A 15,358-nucleotide genomic window follows, 5' to 3' on the forward strand; every position below is an offset into this window, starting at 1 on the left:
AACACTATTGTTAGTTGTGTCAATCAGCAGCGCAGCCGGTTGTGTCACTCGAAACCAAGGTCAACACTGCGGTTTAATTAGTTAATACACCGGTGCGATAGAGGTTACGGTTGTGATCGCGGATTGAAGAGTTTGGAGTGGGACATAAGAGGTAGAAAATGAAATAAAATTTAAAAAGAAAGAAACCTATAAACAAAAAAGACAAAAAAAAGCCAAAGGAAGGCCACGATGTTAAAAATGAAAAGGCAAGTCTAGGCAGTTTCAAGGAAAAAAAAAAAAAAAGGAGCCTCTCCATGTACTTTTCTCGGCAAATTATTTCCCCCACAATGTTTTTTCGTTCTACAGATTAGACTTAATTCGTGGATTCATTCCATGTTTCAAACAAGGTTATAAACCGAAATGGTCTTAGAAACTGATCCTCGGGCACGTTAGGGCATGGCTCAGGATGATAAAATCCCCCCCGCGAAGTCAATCGCGCGTTGAGAAAAACATTTCAAAATGGCGGCAAAGATGGCGGACATTGTGGCACATCGAAGTTTCGGAAACTCTGTCGCTCTCTTATATTCTGAGGCTTGTTTGTGTTAGAGGTCTGGAATCACTTGGGAAGAATATGTAGGTAAGAAATTTTTTATCACTGCTTCCTTTTTAACGTTGTCTAAAGGTGTTGCTTGTTGCGCGTCCTTCGATTGAATTCAGTGTGAGTTCGATCAGACTAGATCATTCTAGGCTTTATGCGTTTGTTGACCGACAGGAAAGCTACGTATTACTTTCATCGCCGAGCAGGTGTTAATTTAGTTCCACGCTTTTTTAATTCAATATGTTTCGGACGAAGCGTGAGAAATTGAAATTGTTTTGTGTTGTTAGAGAATCTTTCTTTTGATCAGCGTATCCTGTGTTAAGGTCCAACTTACAAACGTGGAGAGAGAGGGACATTTGTAAGAAGAAAAGCATTTTGTTAGCTTAAGTTAAAATCATGTTTCGTAAAGGAATTTATGATTTAGTTCTGAAAAAAGATTTCTGGTGAACCATTGCCCTTTTATCAAAAGTCCTAATATGAAAGTTAACCATGAGAACTAACAATACAGACATTAGTTTCAAAATCACTTGAGTAGATTTAATTTGCTCGACATTATTCATCATGCTCTTGGCAAATGTTACATTTTGAGCTCATTTTGTTCAATGAATCCTTTAGAAGCTTAAATAAATTGATGACTTAAAAATTGCTGTACAAAATTAAACATTGCAACATGATTAATCATGTTGTTGCTGTTCTTTTTTAGATTTCTACCACGCTACATTGCCTTCAGTTATGTTCCAGATCTACATACATGTAGGATACTCATATTTATCAGTTGGATTGTTATACTAAAGTTCCTCAAAATGGTATGTATTAAATAGTTTTTTTGGTGCTTTTTCATGCTTACAGTACATGTGGAACCCACTGAAGAAAGCTTTTCTTTGGACTTAATGTTGAGGACTGTAAATATTAATTATTTTCAGGGCTTGGAAAAATATTATGCAAATCACCAAATATCAGCACGTATTATACGTTAAAACATTGAATAATTTGAAGTGTTTATTTAGGAAGGTGAATGGTGATCTTCCATATTTTCAGTAGCTCAGTGGCAACTTAATTTTTCCTCCATGTTTTTGCTATAACTGGATCTTTTTTCATGTGGTTTTCTGTGGGATTTTTTTTTAAGACTTTCTTGAAGTTGGCTGACCACTCAGTAATTGCTTCATTTATGTCCTTGTATTTCTTTAGAACTTGTACTTGAATGTGTGCCAGGTGATTTAAGAAGTGTTCTTTGTGGTATCTTGAGCTTGAATTTTTTGTTGCATTTTTTTTAAGTTTTTCATATAACATAACATCTTTGGTTGTGCCAAGAATCTCTGAAAGAGCTTTTGCTGTTTTGCTGGATGGTAAAAAATCTTCAGATAATTTTGGTTTCTTAGCTAGTGGTTCACCTGTCTCATTTTGCACTGTTTCACTCAGCTGCTGTGGTTCCGGAATCTGATTATTTTCTAGGTTTTCAGTACTCTCTTCTTCATCAATTAATAGAGTTGTATCTTCAGCTTCTTCTTCACATTCACCATCACTCTCAAATGACTGATCTTGAACTGGCAGATTCTGTTGCATGCATTCTTCTCCATTATGGTTTTCTTCATTGGGAATTCTGGTAGCTGGGATTTTGATTCCGCTTTGAATGCATTCTTCCTAGCAGTGTTGAAGGAAAATTTTCTCCATTCTGATATTGGAGGAGTGAAAGTGGTGAAGGGAAGGTCCTTGCTCCCTGAATTCAATTTCCTCAGGACCATCAAAGAACTCAATACAGTCTTCATCCTCAATTTCTCTCCACCAAACTCCTTCTCCCGGTACGAGGAAGTCAGCAATAGACTGAAGGTGAGCCTCCCAGTGCCTAGCATGTGTGTTGATGACATCTTTGGGTAAAACTGTGTTTCCCAGCTTTGGTAGGGCTTTGCTGATGTTGCTGATTTCCTTTCCTAGCCTGATGATGCAGGTCACAGCTGTGTTTCCTCCTGAAGTCTTCTCTGCTTGCATATGCAGAACTGCATTGCTCACTAAGCTTTCAACTCGGTTGTTCCAGGTCTTCCTGGTGATGTCGGTCAGCTCCTCAAACAACCTCTCAAACATTTCTGCATTAGTTGAATGGTGTGAAGCAAGACGAAGAAGAAAGGCGGAATGAGATACACATGCATGGAAGTATATGCCAAAGAGCTTTCTGCTTGTTAAGGCTCTAGTTGGGGTCATCACTTTTCAGCACAAAATTGCATGCCTCCAACACAGGTTATGCAACCTTAATATCAACTTTGGTGACCTCTTTCTGTCCTGGGCATAAAAAATTTCCACCATTTCGCACAGGGTGGCCAGCAAAGCTCTCACATCATGGGTTGTTGTCTGGTAAAGGGCTATAGTTAAGTAGATTAGTGTCTTGCGATAATCTACTCCTCGTTTTTTCTCTTTGTTAAGTTGGACAGCCAGTATTTCTTTAAGTTTTATCAGTGTATCGATGTCAGAAATGTGATGTGGGATTTCTTCCAGAATGTTTTTAATGTGATTCATGGAGCAGTGAAGAGCTTCAAAACACAGTACCTCATAGGACTGGAGGTTGAGACTTTCCACAGAAACACTCTCATCCCCAAACAACAGTGCTGGAATTCTTGTTGCCCCTCCAAGTTCTTCATTTAAAATTTTTGCAAGTTCTGGTTTGGTTTTGTCTGAATCTCCAAGTCCTCTTGCTTCAATTTCAACTCGTAGCTCGTTGACCTTGAGATCTTTAAATGGGTTCAGGAGTTGTTTTGCCTCTTTTCCTTTCCTTCCTGCTAACACCAGCTGTTGCCGTTCGGTCAATGTTCTGTACTTTCTTTGGGCCATGTAATCTAGATCGTGGCACATGCTTAAATGCCCATCACAACCTGGGCAACCATAATGCCCTCTATGCTGATTTCCGCATTCAAAGTTTGCTGCAGGGTTGTCTCCATTCATGAATCTCATCTCATCTTCTACTTCAACATCCTCCTCTGTTTTCACTTTTTGGGTTAAATTTACTAAATCATCATGTCTGGCTGGAACAAATTTTATCTGATCTTCAATACTGGAACTGCTCTGCCCCAGCATACACAGATAGGGCCTCTCCACTGTTGCCTGGACATCCACATCTTTTCCATATTGAACTCTAGCTTCTGCATCAGAGAAATGAATTGCTGGGTCATACATCTCTCTCACACAAAAGAGCATGTGACCATAATTTGAAAGGGTTGAATGGTCATGCCAAATCAGCCAATGCCTCTTCCACTGAAAGCTTTTCAGCCTTTGTTTGATTTCATCATGTGTTCCCCTTATATCCTCACTGATCTTTTCTAGCTCTGCACGAATCTCACTTTCACTGAGCTCTTCATAAAATGCATCATTTTTTATTCAAAGGAGGTCTTTGTTTTTAATCAATGCTTCTTTTCTAATGTCTTGGAAGGGAATTTTCCTTGCTTGCAAGTGGCATTTCTTCTGCTCTATCTCTCCCTGTGCATTTATAGCCAATTTGGTAATCTCTCTTTCTATCACTGGCTCTCCTATGTTAAATTTGCCACTCTCTATTCCCTCATGGATGCTTTGCTTGAGTTGTTTATTTGATTGCATCACAGGCACAGAAATTTCTCCCCCCTTTTGCTTCCTCATAGCTCTGCGTACCCTGAATCCTGGAAAATTAATCAAACCTTTTCTTACATGAGGCTAGAGAAATGAAAAAAACCCATGAAAGTATTATAGGGTCACATATTCATCATTAACTTGACTTAGACTGTTGTATGCATTCTTATTACTTTAGGCCTTCTTGTTCTACTTCTAAATTCTAAATTTTAACTCTTAAATCTCACTGTTCTTTAATTAATAAATCAAATTTTGTTCAATCCTATTACACAATTTCTTTCACTTATAAATGATATTGCAGAGATGTAACTCTCCACTGTCGGCTTAGTTACAAATTTACCACTTTTTTTACCTGTAAGGCCATCCTCTGAATTGAGATGCACTTCTGATGGGGGCTTAAATTGGGTAATGTCTACTTTTTTTGACTTTAAAAAGGCTTTGACTAATTGCCCTCCATTGCCAGGTGTCGAATCACTTCCCTTGGTTTTGATGTTGTACATTCTGGCTTTTTCTGACCAGTTTGGAGGACCATCAGGCCATGATTCTACGTCTGCAAGTAGCTGGTCCAACTTTCCTTCTATGTTAGCAGGTGAAGCTGTGTGGGATCATTCCCTGACCTTTGGTGGGGTCGTTTTTGCTCTCTCCTCGGCCTCTTCAAAGGTTTCAAAGGACAGGGCCATTCTTTGGATTTGTCTTGAACTGTAAGACTGACGAAGGCTAAGGTGAACTGCACTGTCATTTTGTGACATTTTGGTCTCTAGTTCTTTTTTTGTTTGCCTTCGCTCATTTCTCTTCATTTTTTTCTTTTCAGCAGGTGAAGGCTTCTTTTGAAGACCCGCTTCAGGGACAAGCACTAGAATGTCACTTAGTGATTTTTGAAAGTTTTCCTGGCATTTTTCATTGTAAGTGGCATATATTTCTTCCCCAATGCTTTTTAATTTCCTTTTTGTGACCTTAGGTTCTCTCTGACATTGTCTCTTGACATTTGTGTTAAGTTCAGTCAGAGGTCCTTTCCTAGCCCCTCTGCAAAACTTACTTATAGGGAAGGTAGATTGTAATTGAGAGTTGAATAAAAAGGCAGGCCTGGCAGCTGGTCAATGAGTGATCTTTTTACCCTTCTTTACTAATTACTTTGCCCTCATTCCAGTTCATTGAGGAAAATGCAGTTAGGTATGCTTCTTTTTCGGTTTTACTTCTCCAGTTGTAAAATTTTTCATCAATGGTTCTGTAATGCCGCATGAAGTCTTCCCGTTTTATGTGTAGCCCAGGTTATTCTTGAAAATGTTCATTGAAGATTCTAAATCTATCCTGCAGCAATCTAGCAGCAAACTTTGTATTTCCTTCACCGGGAATCCTTTCAGTTTTGCTTAAACTTTTAGTTTCTCTAAGAAACACTCTTGCCCAAGCACAGTCAATTTTTAAAGACATCTTTGTTGCCTTGGCAGAGGATATGGGATTTGATATTGTGTTCTAATTAAACACAAGTTGGAACTCTCCACGCTGCTACTTGAACTAGCTAACTGCTCGAAATTTAAGACAAATTGCGCGCCAAAAACTAAGGAGCTCATGTAACATGTAATACGAGCCGCGTTTGCGGACCACTTTATCCATTCATGAACTAATATAAAGTCTACGAAGGTTTGAATGGACCATTGTCATTCTTCATCGATTTTTTTATTAAAGAATTACGGAAATATTAAGAAAACACTACCTTGAAATGTATTTTGTAGCCTAGAAGAACAATGTAAATGGCTGTTAGGCACCCTAAAGTTAAAAACGACCCGATTTAATCTTAATTCGAGAGCTCGAAGAATCCTCTCATTCGACCGCCATCTTGAAGTCTGCTTTTTAGTCCATAGTTCATTTCACCATATCCCCAGAAAAAGGGCATAAATACAATTAAATTCTTCCCCAGGGGAGAGGGATTCGAAGTTTCTGTTTCAGTCTCCCAACGGCCGTGAAACAAAATGGCGTCCGAATCGGAACATTGTCGAGTGACGACCTATTTTGCGCCATGGGGGAAAGAAAATCGATTCAAGTGTGAAAAATTTTAACATACGTTAGTTCTGCTGAACTTCTTCTTCTTGTTTTAGCCTTGCAATGTTGATCCCAAAGCTCGTAACCATTAGGAATTTAACGTAAAGACCCTCCAAACTGCTGCCGTGACGATTTCCTGACTTTTACCTATTCATCCACGGACATATGGCTGATGCCGACGCCTTTGCAGGGCTAACTCTTATGAATTAACTATTCCTAAATACGGTTTGGGCGAACTTGATTCAAGTCTTGAAGATTTGGTTTGCCCCATTTCAATTCAAAGTAAGGTAATTAATTTGGGCGTCGTCAAGGGTGACTATAATTTAATTATGATTGCTATGGCAATGATATTGCATGGAATGATACATAATTTACATAGTAATAACCTCGCCGAATTTTGTTAAATTTGATCTTCTACAACGGCCTGGAATGAAAAAATAATTTGTTTGCCTCGTTTTCACGTTGTAACCATGCCTTAACGTGCCTGAGGATCCGATAAAGAAGCACTAGTGAGGGTTTATCATACTTTCATCAATTTTGTTACTGTTTCTGTTCCTTTGGTTAGGTTCATGTTCTGTTTTCTTGAGATAAGCTTTCATTTTTTCATTATTTATCCAATTATTGATTTGTTTCTTATGTCAATTCGAAACTGTTCCATCAAGAGATCATAAGCAGTTTATATTCTCTTGGTTCCATACGATAAGTTATTTCAAAAGCTCTTAAATTCCTATAAAATTCGTTTTTGATCTCTATGAGTCCAATTTAACTTGAAGATAAAATTATCCTGTGCCCAACACTTAAAAAAATAGTCATCTTTCAAAATGAGTTCTTCGAGGCATATGTTCTTAAGTGCATCTAATCATGTTTTAGTCTCTCATTTGGTTATGAACGCTATTCTTTCTTGCAGGAAGGAGGAAGGAGCACCATAACGTGACTCAAATGTTTCATAGTCTATAAATGTCTAAATGCTTCAATATATATTTCCAATTTTAACGTACTTTATCAATCCGCAATTCACTGTCGTCGACCAATTTTTCTCGATCTGCAGTTCCGCCCCACGTGATGTTCTACTTTTGACCTCAAAACCGAAATAATGGTCGTTTTATTTTAAAGTTGGAAAGTTACATTGCATGATCCCTTCCGTTTGCAGCTTAGGCAGCTGTTTCAGATTCGGAAGCAATTAACAGAAACCTCAACAAGGAAAAAGCGAAGATACAAACATTGGCAGGGATCGAAGAACGTTACCGACAACGAAGGAAGTAATCAGAATAATTATGTTAGGTTAAAAATGTTTTAAAAGTATTTTTCACCTCGGGGATTGGATAACGATTAAGAGGTCAACTGCTTTAGGTGACATGTTTTGTCTCTGCTTTATATGATGAATTACGTTGCGACTGAAACTGGCCCCCGACAGAAGTGGATCTCCATTGTATAAAGCCCAAGTCATAATCACCTCTCGCCTCTTACCTCTACTAAGTCTCTGTAGATTCGAGGAATAAATTTACTGAGTTACTCTTTCAACTTATCACCAATCTTCACACCACTCTTACATTTGCTATACGTGTTGGTATTTCAGAAATTGACGGAATGACTGGTGGCTTTGTTTGAGTTAGGTAAACTTGACAAAACTGCCGGGGAGAACTTATTGTTGTGTCCATTGTGCAGCTCTTGACTTTGTTAAGAGGTGTACTGAAGCACCATAGATCTAAAAGTTTAATTCATTTTCATATTCACTCAAGTCTCCTCTTTCTACTTGGCCTAAAGAATGGGCCGTGTGACCCTTGAGGTCAAAGAAGTTGTCTTTGAATACTACTCGAACATTATCAGCTGCAAGGAGAACGAACCAACGAATTAAAAAATTTCTCAGGAAGCAAAATGAATGGAGCGAAACAGTCAAAGAGGCAGGTCAAAATCAGTACCAGCTTTTAAGCATGTCCAAGAATGATAACAGTCCATCAGTAGCTAGAAATAGTCACAAAAGAAACAAACAGCTTTAAACCTGATCATTGATTGGAAACTCAATACATGTGAATACTCACATGATGACAATGAATAAATGTGCTGTGACTCACAAGATGAACTCAAACTGATAAACAACACAAAAAAATCACAAGGACCATTCAATAATAATTCATTCTTGTCTTTTGTGGCGTTTATCAACTCAGAATTGTTTTAAACGGATAACGAAAGATTTGTCTTTATTATAAATTAGAGATGACAAGAAATGGTGAGGGGGTAACTCATAATTAAGTTCCTGCATGTATTTCTCGTTAGACTAAGTCTCCACCAAAGATGTCAACGCGGAGGAATGAGGAAATTGCGGTTTTTGTCATAAACTCTTAGATAACTTGCTACATTATTCAGTCTTCATTCAGTTCACTAATTTTCAATCGCCAAGGTTTAATTTCTGTGTCTTTAGTATGACGCATTAATCTGTCAAAAAATAAATAATCTTGAGGTGATTTCCTTTCGAGCCTGTCTGGGTCACGAAGTGATAATCCTTTAAAATGACCGACATTTTTAAGACTAACGTCAACGCTAACGTTCAACTTACAGTTTTGATAACAAGAAAATGAAAAGGTTCATTAAACCAAAGGGTTACCTTTAATTTCATAGCCTTTTCCAAGTTCAATTTAATTTAATTATATCCCGTCTCTCGCAATGTGTGAGGGCTTCAAGAAAGTACCAGGAGTGGATATATTTAGAAAACAACTGGGACGATCAAATGAACAAAACAATGAGGTCACGTAATCACGAGATTGATCTACTGCGTGACGAAAGACTCTTGCAAGGTATAGATAGGCCAAGTTATTTCCACTCTCTTCTCGTTTATCTTTCCGGCGCAATGAATTTAAAACATTGCCTTTCCTTGAGCTTTATTGCAATCTTTTCTACAAAAAACCCTAGAGTATCAGCAATGTTTTCCAATACAAAAGGGAACATGATCCAATCAAAATATGATAGCAAGATGAACATTCCTGTAGATTTGTAAATCAGATTATTACTTAAGTAATTTTAATTACATACTCATTATTTTCTTCATTTTTCTAAAAAGCTTATTGCATGCAGCAGTTGCTATATATGATACATAGCATTAATTTAATTGGAAATAAACTTAGCATTTTTCTATTTTGATTACTTAATTTGTCACAATGTCACACAGATACATCGGAAATTTTTTATACATGTTATAAAATTGTCGATTGGGAAATATGAACTAACTGAAACATTCAATGTAATCAGTTTATAAATGAAAGCCTAAAAAAAATTAAAGAAATAAAAAAGCCAGGATGCTGAACCACTTGAGAAAAAAATCGAGACTAGAGTAAATCTAATAGATACTGTATGCACACTAATGTCTTCGCTGTAAATGTCTGTGAATTATATCTAAGAGACAGATTAAGGTCAATGCTCAAATCATGGAAGGTGCAGGAAATCCCTGATTCAATTATTAAATTTCAAATATATCCATAAAGTAAATTTCCCTTTCATATTCTTGAACCCTTTCACTCGCAGAAAAGAATCACATTCAACTTTTCCCTACAGTATCCATACATTATCCAGTAAACAGGTCATTATAATAAGTAAATATTTTAGCTTTTTGATGGTGTAATCTTGGATATAGCAAGTATGTTTCCTCGTATTACAAGGAAATGTTTCACGGTTGTAATGGAGAATAAACTATCACATGTAAATAGATGAAGGATTAAGAACCACAAGGCTGGTTTTCAAATATGCATCATATCATCAGCCGACCTACAGCCATTAATTAGCTTCCTACATAATCAATAACAAAACATTTGTCTACGAAGGAAAATAAATATCATCTGTTCAATGGCTTTCCATTGTATTACAAAGTAAAGACTGAGGCTAAAAACGCCTACATTTTGCGAGTGAAACTTGAGCATAAGATTGCTTCACACCTTGTGGAAAAATAAGGGATGGTATCAATTGTGTTTTTTAATTTTCTGATTAGAGAAGCAAAGCACCAATTTATCCTGGATAATTAACAATCCTGAAAAACTCAGAAGTCAGCTAATTCACTTGCTTGTACATTCCTCATGAAAGAAGAGTTTTTAAAAGCCCTATGAGCATATGTAGCTGAACCGAGTCTGTAAAATGAACTTGACAGAGAGGCAGACAAATAAGTGCTTCTTTTAAATAATGATTACTTTGCCTGTGTTATCTTTAAACTTAGCTACTGCCGCAATACGTCCCTCAGTGGTCACTGCAATCCCATGCAGCCCGAAGATCTCTTTGTGGATAAGAGTGCTCCGTAAAAACTTACCATCCTTGGTGTAAATTCCTACGTGCAGGAGGTTTTCCGTAGAATAAGTACTGGCCATGATGACTTGTTGACTTTCCTTGTGAAAGGCAATATTTGGATGGTGTAAAGAATCTTGGAGATCAAACTTGCCCAGATGGTCACCGTTTTCGCTGAATATGTGAACACAGCGGGAAGGAAATAGCTCCACCACCATAACTCTGCCATCACTTGCAGTAACAGTGATGTCCCTCGGGCTCCTCAAGATTTGTTCTCCAAAACTGCAAACGAAGCGACCATCGGTCTCATAAACATCCACAATGTAATATTCCTTTCTCCAGTCACCCTTCAGTACCAGCACTTTACCACTATCACTGACTGACAGTTTACACAGATAGAAGTCGAAGCCCATTTCCCTGACACGAAACCTTAGATGCTTCTCAACGGTTTTGTTAAACTTAAAAATCCAGTGTGAGTCTTTACGATTCTTTTCTTTAACCAGGGCATAAATGTCGTCGTTCATGTCTGTGGCCAGATGAACCGGCCAGCTATCAATCGATAGTTCTGTACCATTGTCATCGATAAGAGGAGGAAGTCTAAAAGATTTCACAAACTTGCCATTGTTGTCAAACACCTTTATTATCAAGTCACTGTCTGCTACAATATATTGCCCACTTGAGTCGGCAGCGATATTGCATGGATCATTTATACTGTCCACCTTTACACCATCCTGACCAAGTATCCATGATACACTACAGTGCTCCATGCCCTGTTTACATAGTGCTCTTGTAACTCTTTCGTCTCGCAGCAAATCAACTTTCTCCTGTCCTGTATCAACCATAGGCCACTGCGGCAATGGTTCTTTAACGGATATTGTTCGTGTGACATCGTAGGCCACACGATTTACAAGACAAACACCGGAAATTAGTTTCTGTCGTTCTTTTTGGCTAAACCAGCCCTTTACATTACTGATTCCTGTCTTGAGTTGTACTTTAAGACTTTGCTGAACCACTGGCAGACCATTTAGCTCGTCAATACAGCGTTTACATGATGTTAGAGCATCCGCGGGGTGGTCTACTGTCTCTAATACCGTTGCTATCACTCGGTACTGCATTGCTAAGATGCGGTCGAACGTTGATAGCGCTTCATTTGAAAAGGCATCTGTTGCTTTTTCACGAGCAATTTTGAATCTATCCTTTGCATTGGCAAGCTTTCTTGTGGTAGATTCAGTAAGCTCCAAGTTTCGCATTCCTTCAGTGAGCGACACAGCTTCCGCACAAGCCGCTTGTGCTGCATCAGCGCCAGTATCCCTTCTTGGCCTGATTTCTTTAAGTACTTCATACAACAACTCGATTCCTTCTTCAAAGTGGCTGATACTTGCTGACAAATCTTTCTTTGATTCCCCGTCTAGCTTGAGCTTCATTTCGTAGATTTCACTCATAATGATGCGACGAAATTCTTCATCTGCAACATCGCCATCTTGAAGCTTTTCGGCAGCTTTATCTCTGCCTGCATTCACAAGCCATCCAACGGTTTCACCAAAAACTGCTGTTGCGATCACGGGATTAAAAGTCGCTTTACAAACTGCTGTTATGATCCCCGACATGACTAAGAAAAAATTAGAGGAGAAATACGTTTTGAACAAGATTCGATTGAAGTTCCTTCACTAAGGCAAGTGAGTGTAACTTGAGAATGATCGAATTCCTCAGCCGTCAGCAAAACAGTTGGCAGTTGTGATAATCTGCGGTGCAGCCAGTACGTCATGTCACTCGAAACTTTGCTCAACACCGCAGTTTAGTTAATACTATATGCCGGTATTGCAGATCTGTTGCAAAAGAGGCTACGTTTGTGATTGTAGAGTGAGGAGTTGGGAGTGGGGATTAAAGAGTTATAAAATGATATGGAACTTAAAGAGAAAGAAGCGAACAAACAAACAATGGGAAAAGAAGTCCATGATGTTGAATAAGAAAAGGCAAGGTTGCAGAAAAAAAGAGAAAAGATACTTTCCATGTCCCATTTTTATGGGAGATTTTTTCCGCCAAAATTAGACAAATATGCTTTAACCTGGCTTGATGTTTGAAATTGCCATAACTCTTACGTTCTACTGATTGGACAAAGTATCGTGGATTTATTCCTTATTTAACTAAGTTATAAACCGAAATGTTCTAAAAAACTGATCCGATGAAGAAGCATTGGTGAGGGTTTATCGGAATTTCATCATTTCTGTTTCGGTTTCTGTTCGTTCGTTGTGCATGGTTCATGTTTTGTTATCTTGGCTGTTTACTTGCTTCTATCCAGCTATTATATTTATTATCCTTGACTCAATGAGCCTGTAGTTTTTGGTTGGAAGTCATTTATTTATTTATTTATTTATTTATTTATTTATATTTTGTTATTTCTTGTGTCTACTCGAAACAGTTCCATACGATGAGTTATTCGAAGAGCACTTAGGCTCCTTCGAAATTGATTCTCAACTGCATGAATCCTACTTGTCCTCAAGATAAAAAAAAAAACTGAAAATAATCATCTGAAAAAGGCATATTCAACTTTCGCAAAGAGATATTCGAACAATACAGTCGTTGCATTGAATTGTTTTCCAGGTACCTCATTTGGTAATGAACATTTTCCTTTCTTACAAGGGAGAGGGGAGGCAGGTACTTTAACACGTTTACTGTGTTTCATAAATGAAATATTTTGTCAGTTAATATATTTCCAATTCTATCGCACTCCTTTGTTCCGCAATCCATAGTCCTCGACCAATTTTCTTAGATCTGAAATCACACCTTGCGTGACGCTGCAGTCTTGAGCAGAGCTGAAAAAAATAGTCCTTTGATTTTGAAGTCAGCAAGTTACAATGCAGCAGCCAATCATTTTCAGTTCAGCCTATGTGGCTTTTTTGTGTCGAAATAAATCCAGAGAAACAGCAACACGCATAGTGAAGATATTTTAAACAGGTGGGGATTCGAAAACATTACTGACAAAAATATCTTTTCGACTGATTACTTTATTTGTAATGTATCTAAGGTCTTTTTTTTCGCCACAGGGATAGATTTAAGATTAAGAGGTCAACTGCTTTGGTTAATGTCTTGTTTCTATGCCATATCATGAATGGCGTTGGACTGAAGCGGTTTAATTTTGTATTGCAATAATAAACCCTAAGCAATGAAAAAACGATTTTACCCATTTCTAGTCGCCTTAGACTCAAAGTAATAATTTATTGAGCTACCAATCAAAACACCTTTCATGTTTGTTTTTGGCGCTGGTATTTCAGAAATTAACGGAATGATTCGTGGCTTTTGTCGAGTTGTGTAAAATTGGATTAAACCGTAAGGGAAATTAGTAATCAAATTTCTCATCACTGTACCATAGACGCACAACTGTAATTTACTCTCATATTTGCTCTAATCTCCTCTTTTAACGTGGCTCAAAAACTGTGCCGTGTGACCCTTGCGATCAAGGAAGATGTCTCTGGAAACAAAACCAAATCCTAACCCTAAGCAAAAGAAATATTACCAACGAATATTAAACTTCACGAGAGGTAAAACAGTCAAAAAGCAAGGCATAATCAGTAAGATCTTTTGAGCGTGTGCAAGAATGATGAAAGTCCATCAGAAGCTATAAATAGTCACAGGGAAAATAAACAGCTTTAAACCTCATTCATCATGCAGAAACTCAATATATAGCGGCTAAAAGAAATTGAATTATCTAACTCTCCAGTCCAGCTAAATAGGCGGTGGGAGGTAGTGATCGAGCGGTTCAATTCTTTACAATATCGAGCAATTTGAATGACTCAAAATTGTAACGGGTAGAGCTTTGGAAGGCAGATAATAACGATACATCTTTTTGAAATGCCACCCAATTGACATTTTCACCAAATCGGATAGCTGGAATGTTTTTGCTGGCCTGGTTTTTGAAATTCGATTTCATTTATTCATACATTTATTCATTTCTATAAGTATCAATTTATTCTCTTATATATGTTATGCGAGGTCAATTGGATCGCAATGCAGCAAATAAATCAGGGCTTCTTTCCGTCCAGCGGCACCTAGGAAAGATTTGTCTCCTTCCATAACAAATCTTTGTGTCGATGGAGGCCATAATGTCGAAACCAGTATTGATCCTTCTGAACATGCTTGGCTCTCAACTATTCTGTAACTTATCCTCTACTAAGTTAAGTATGAGATTGAATGACAAATATGAGTTATAAAAATAGAAACAAGCGGGAAACTCATGTACACTGCTTGGGTTTATCCTTCAGACGTTCTAATCCACAAAAAAAAACTTAAGACTTGGACGTGTAAACGAGAATTGTAAAGAAACGTTTAGCTTCTTATTGCATGTCAAAGCTCTGTGAGTTCTTATAAACATGAAACATTAAAAAAAAATTTTAAAAAAAAGCATAAAAAGTTAAACTTTGTACCATATTTTTTTCGGGTCAGACAAAGCAAAATTGGAGTGTTGACATTTCCCATTGGAAGGAAACGAGCTAAAAGAACCACGATGAGATTTAGCGAAAGTTGATCGGTTTCCTCGTAGGGACAGAGATATGCTAACAGGCAGTCAAGATCTCACTGATACTCGGCGCTAGATTTCCCTGTTTTTTCTCATTTTTCAGAGAATCCTCGATTCTGGAAGTAAAGATCATTGGCAGATCAGTTACAATCAGCAGCTGAGCTGACCCCTCATGAAAAGCAAAAGTGCATTTCAAGATGTTGCTTTAGCAACAGCAAAATATAATTTTATCAGATTTGGACCAGTTTTCCGTATGATACTTTTTAGGCAGTTGGGAATCAAAAAAAAAAAAACAAAACACAGGAACTTGGGTTGGGACGTTAACAACGAATAGGTTAGGAAGCAGGATTTAAACATAGGAATGGGATGGAATAAATAAA

General features: G+C 37.7%; 1 long non-coding RNA gene and 1 pseudogene across 2 annotated transcripts; one reads left to right on the forward strand and one right to left on the reverse strand.

Moving 5' to 3' along the window:
• Positions 1–483: 483 nt before the first annotated feature.
• Positions 484–5,254, forward strand: LOC131796870 (uncharacterized). 2 transcript variants are annotated; one of them, XR_010718957.1, is made up of 4 exons: positions 484–616; positions 1,281–1,383; positions 4,629–4,887; positions 4,977–5,254. It is a non-coding gene; the product is annotated as an uncharacterized lncRNA (long non-coding RNA). The 2 variants fall into 2 exon arrangements; XR_010718958.1 differs by having other exon boundaries at positions 4,685–4,887.
• Positions 1,171–4,301, reverse strand: LOC131794234 (uncharacterized; annotated as a pseudogene).
• Positions 5,255–15,358: the final 10,104 nt, after the last annotated feature.

Source organism: Pocillopora verrucosa, chromosome 10, assembly GCF_036669915.1.
Source record: "Pocillopora verrucosa isolate sample1 chromosome 10, ASM3666991v2, whole genome shotgun sequence".
Classification (NCBI taxonomy): Eukaryota; Metazoa; Cnidaria; class Anthozoa; order Scleractinia; family Pocilloporidae; genus Pocillopora; species Pocillopora verrucosa.